We start from the raw sequence: 6,243 nt of genomic DNA on the forward strand, positions 1-6,243 counted from the left end.
AAGAGTCTTCTCCAACACCACAGTTCAAAAGCATCAATTCTTCAGCGCTCAGCTTTCTTCACAGTCCAACTCTCACATCCATACATGACCACTGGAAAAACCACAGCCTTGACTAGACAGACCTTTGTTGGCAAAGTCATGTCTCTGCTTTTCAATATGCTATCTAGGTTGGTCATAACTTTTCTTCCAAGGAGTAAGCATCTTTTAATTTCATGGCTGCAGTCACCATCTGCAGTGATTTTGGAGCCCCCAAAAATAAAGTCTGACACTGTTTCCACTGTTTCCCCATCTATGTCCCATGAAGTGATGGGACCAGATGCCATGATCTTCGTTTTCTGAATGTTGAGTTTTAAGCCAACTTTTTCACTCTCCTCTTTCACCTTCATCAAGAGGCTTTTTAGTTCATCAAGAGGCTTTTTAGGATTTTTTTTAATAAATCTCTATTAGAGAATAAATAAAAGGGGACTATAAAATTTACCTTGGAAAGTCACTACTTAAACCTAACATGTGCATGCATGCTCAGTCGCTCAGTCATCTCCGACTCTTTGCAACCCCATGGACTAGAGCCCTCCAAATTCCTCTGTCCATGGGATTCTCCAGGCAAGAATACTGGAGTGGGTTGCCATTTCCTCCTCCAGGGAAATCTTCCCAACCCAGACATCGAACCTGGGTCTCCTGCATTGACAGGTAGATTCTTTACCACTGAGCCACCTGGGAAGCCCTAAAAACATAACACACTATCACTTAAATAAAGAGTCAGAATAACACTGTGGAATCAACTTGTGTTAACAACTAGAAAGACACTGGTCAAATATCATATATTTACACATATATGTGGAATCTAGAAAAATGATACAGATGAACCCATTTCAGGGCAGGAATAAAGATACGGACATAGACAATGGATGCGTGTTGGGAGATGAGCTGGGAGATTGGGATTGACATATATACACTACCACGTATTAAATAGATAGATAGTGGACAGCTGTTATATGGCACAAAGAGCTCAGCTCGGTGCTCGGTGGTGACCTAGAGAGGTGGGTTGGGGCTGGGAGCGGGTGGGGGGGACGTGGAAGGGAGACCCAAAGGGAAGGGTATATACGTACACTTACGGCTGATTCACGTGTTGTACAGCAGAAACTAACACAGCATTGTAACACAAGTATACCCCGGTACATTTTTTCAGTCTCTTGCACATCGGGAAATTGCTTAACCTCTAAAAGTCTCTAATTTCCCTGCATAAGAGTTGAGAAAATTTAAAAAATTATATATGTCAAACGTCCAGCTTCCACTTAGGGTATGAAAACCTGGCAGGCTATTAGTCCCAAACATAAAGAAAAAAAAAAAGAATTATGAATGTCTGCAAATTTACAACTTTTCTGAAAGCCACCTGGCAGCTGAAGTCACAGAATAACCAACTAACCCAAAAGCTAAAGAAAGAGCAGTGGGTCCAAGGAGTAACAAGCTGCAAGCACTTGCTTGCTGGAGTCGACATGAAACCCCTTAGAAGCCAGTAGGGAGACTTCAGCTAAAAATTGTTCGTGAGTTTCTGAAGTCATTAGTCAAATTTGAAAATGACCTAGTGTGAGAATATGGACCGTGTTGGCAGGATGCTCAGGGGGCAGTTCTGTCTGTTTCGAATCCCCAACCGAACAGCTATACTGTCCATGGAGCCCATCCTATGCCCCCAGGCAAGGGTAGAGACTTGAAGTCCCTCCCAGCTGCCCACATCACCTCCAACCCTGCCCCATCGGGGCCATGCTCCCATCAGGAAGCTTGGCCATGATGCCCAGGGGGCATGGGGCACATCCCATAGCCTGTCTTGGGTCTGGACTCAAACCAGCAGCCTTGCCCAGTTATTGAGCCTGAACGGTGACCCTGAGCAGCCTCCAGCTCAGTCTACAGTGATGCTCAGCTGCAGAGCCCAGCATACAATCCTACTCAGAAGTGGAGATCAGCAGTGGCCCTGCTTGACTGTGGGACACAGACGGGCGCTTTGCCCAGGCAGGGAGTCACAGAGCATAGTCCTCGACTCAACTTGGTTTTACAGACAGCTACCACGTGTGACTGTATAGCATGCTCTACAAGGCAGCCCAACTGTGGGTACAGCAGGAGACCCCACTGACCAGAAAACCAGATGAGCGACCACTCCTGACAGATAGCACAGCCAATGACCCACTGGCTGGCGTGGAAATCATATACTTGATACAGATTAATATCCAAATCATATAAGGAACTCATATAACTCAGCAGTGAAAAGAATCAGATCAAAATATGGGGAAAGGACCTGAATAGACCTTTTTCTAAAGAAGATGTACAAATGATCTGCAAGGGGGATCAAAATCACCAATCCTCAGGTAACTGCACGTCAAAACCACAAGGAGCTATCCCCTCACACCTGTTGGATTGGCTGTTACCAAAGAGACGAGAATAACTGGCACTGGTGAGGCCGTGGGGGAAAGGGGAAACCTTGTGCACTGTTGGTCGGAATGTAAATTGGTACAACCACTGCAAGAAACAGTGGGGAAGGGTCTCAAAAACAAAACAGAACTGCCATATGATCCAGCCATCCCCCGTCTGGGTATAATCACTTTTCTGTAACCCCACGTTTACCACAGCTTTGTTTACAGTAGCTTCCCTGGTGGCTCAGATAGTAAACAATCCGCCTGCAGTGTGAGAGACTTGGGTTCAATCCCTGGGTTGGGAAGATCCCCTGGAGGAAGGCATGCAACCCACTCCAGTATTTGTGCCTGGAGAATCCCCATGGACAGAGGAGCCTGGTGGGCTACAGTCCATGGGGTCGCAGAGAGTCAGACACAACTGAGAAACTAAGCACAGCACAAGACATATAAACAATCTAGTGTTCATCAGTAGAGGGATGGATAAAGAAGATGTGGCGTATATGCAATGGAATATTATTCAACTGTGAAGAAGAAGCAAATTTAGACAAATATTGTGTGATCTCACTTATATGTGGAATCTTAAAAACACACACACAGAGAGAAGCAGAAAGTAGATCTGTCATTGCCAAGGCAGAAGTAGGATGTGGGGGTAAATGAGTGAAGGTGAACTTCTAGTTCTAAAATAAATAAGTTATGGGATCTAATTTAAGCATGGAAACTGTAATTTGTAGTGCTGCTTTTTTTACTTGAAAGTTAAGTGAGTAGATCTTGAAAGTTTTCATTACAAAAAAAATAAATATACAAAGTGATAGATGCATTAACTAACCTTAGTGTCGTTATCACTTTGCAATATTTATATATCAGATCATCATGTTGTACACCTTAAACTTACATGGTGTTATATGTCAATTACAGCTCCATAAAGCTGGAAGAAACATGTAATTAATGTGTTAATAGCTCCCATATAAAGACTGGGTAACATAATGAATATATGAGGAATTTCAACAACGGGATAGAATAATAAAGAATCAGATGGAAATGTAGAAATGAACAATATGGTAAGGAAAGTGCAGAATGCCATCAACAAGCTCATTAGTAGTCTAAGTACAACTGAGAATAAAATCAGTTGAACTCAGTCCATCAGCAACAGAGATTATCCAAATAAAAACAGAAAGGTAAAAAGAGAGCAAAAAGAAAAAAAAGAGCAGAGTATCCAAGAATAATAGAAAAATTCCAAATGGACTAACATACCGGTAATTTTGAATATAGGAAAGGAAGACAGAGCACATAGACAGGAGAATGATCAAAGGAAAAATGACTAAAAATTCCCTCAGATCAATGAGACACCAAAGGAGAGGTCGAAGAAGTTCAGAAAACATCGAGTAGGATAAAACATACACGTACACACATCACGTGCAAACCGCTGAAAACCACCAGCAAAAAGAAACCAGGAAGGTAACCAGAGAAAAGAGGCATATCACACAAGGAGGAACAAAGTTAAAAATTATAGCAGATTTCTCATCAAAACTCTGTAAGCCAGAAGAGCATGGGCAGACATCTTTAAAGGACAAAAAGAAAAACAACACTAAAGCTTAAAATTCTATAGCCAAGGAAAATTTCTTTTAAAAATGATGGTAGGGAATGTAGGTATGGCAGAAAGAAGAGACTGTCAAATCCTAGCCCCCAAGAAACAAGGTAAAACTGGAAGGAAGAAAAATCCAAAACAACCAGTTCAGTCTCTGGAAAGAGTTCAGAGGCTAACAACCAGTGGAGAAATAGGCATTCATGGGAAACTGCAGAAATTAGTGTAAGTACTGTGGGTACCTCCTTGACCCAAGGCTGCTCCAATCTCTGCAGTGACCCCTAACACCAGCTGGGCCGGTGGAGTAGTACTTCCAAGGAAGCGCTGGCAATAAAAACCAGTGGTTGCACTGCTCTGGCATGGAATTTTGGAGACGAGGACGGAAAACTCATACCCAGTTGTACTGTGAAAGTATCAAAATCCGTAGAAAACAAGTGTTGACGGCCTGTGGCTCTATTACGCGGGGTTGCAGTCCCACTTGGGATACAGTAGATCACTCGACTAATCAGAAATTTGATCAGGAGGTCCTGGAAATGAGAGACCAAAGAAAGGCTATTAATCAACAGGTGCTGCATGGATCCGTGCTGATCAGGGGTCTGTGCACGTGTGCAGGGAAGACTCGAGACTATCCAAGCTGTGTGCGCATCCCCAATTGACCTGGATGCTGTGCAGATCTACAGAAAAGACCCAGGAGGACCTGGCAGAAAGTAGACCTGAATTTTAAACATGTTCCCAGCCCCACACACAGATCCATCAGCAGAGGAGGGAAATCTTACAGACGCAAAGTATCTGTGGACAATCCTTGGTTGATCACTGTGCTCTGCAGATGCAAGGGAGCCTCCATAAAATGAACCTAAAACTGTTTATTAAAGTTTGAAAAAATTCAGAGAGACAGCAGCAGGCACACATCACAGGGAAAACAGACTCAATAGCTTAAGTTCAAGCAAGTTTCTAAAAACAAAACAAACGAAATATAAGCCAAATAACAAAATAAAACAGCAACAACGATGGTCCTCAAGGCAAAAGCTCAAAATCACATTTGCTACACCATATTATCGAAGATGCAGGTTTTCAACAAAAATTTATAGGACAGTGAAGAAATAGAAAAGTGTGACCTATATTCAGAAAAATAAGCTGTCAACAAAAATTAACTCTGAGTGGGTAAGGAGGTTGTATTTAGTAGACAAAGACTTCAAAGTAGGTTTTATAAAATGTTCGAAGAATTCTAAGAAACTGTGGTTTAAAATGTAAGGAAAATATATTAATGGACTCAAATGTAAGAAATCTCTAAAAAAGGAAACTATAAAAACAGTCAAATGGAAATTTCAGAATCAAAAGATATAAAGACTACAATGAAAAATTCACCAGATGGGTTCAAGAGTTCATGAAATAAGATGGTAGAGAAGGAATCAAGAATATTAAAGATAGATCAATAGAAATTATCCAGTTTGAAGAAGAGAACAGGAAAACACAGACAAAAATGAGACTCCTGGGAAGAGATGAAGAGGAAAAAAAAGGGTAGAAAAATGTCTGAGAAAATAATGGCCTGATAGCAAATAGCCTTCCCTGGTGGCTCAGATGGTAAAAAGAACTCCTGCAATGCAGGAGACACGGGTCTGATCCCTACGTTGGAAAGATCCCCTGGAGAAGGAAATGGCAATCCACTCCGGTATTCTTGCCTGGGAAATCCCATGGACAGAGGAAGCTGACGGGCTACAGTCAATGGGGTCACAAAAGAGGCGGACACGACTGAGCTACTAAACAGCAACAACAGCAAAGGGACCTTGTGTTTGCAATTGGACTCGCTTCTCCTGGACTCCACTCTCTGGAGTTGTGCTGGGTCTCCTGGCTCCCTCTCCCGCAGTCACTTCCTCCAGGTTACAACTTTTTTAATCCTACATCATCAACCAATGCTGATTCAGCTATTTCCTCTTTAAGAAATTCGTCATCTCTTATCTGCAGATTCTTACCATCCTACACGCTTTTACTAGTCTTTTACTGCTGCTGCTGCTAAGTCACTTCAGTCGTGTCCAACTCCATAGACGGCAGCCCACCAGGCTCCTCCGTCCGTGGGATTTTCCAGGCAAGAGTACTGGAGTGGGTGCCATTGCCTTCTCCACTAGCCTTACAATAAAAATGCAAGAGGAATATAAGAATATATATATATATATATATATGAGATCTCTATCTATCTATATATATTGAACAAAAGCTCATAGAAAGATCCTATTATATCCACCAGCTAATCTGAACAGAGCA

This window comes from Bison bison, unplaced genomic scaffold (genome assembly GCF_000754665.1).
Source record: "Bison bison bison isolate TAMUID 2011002044 unplaced genomic scaffold, Bison_UMD1.0 scf7180017864053, whole genome shotgun sequence".
Taxonomy (NCBI): Eukaryota; Metazoa; Chordata; class Mammalia; order Artiodactyla; family Bovidae; genus Bison; species Bison bison.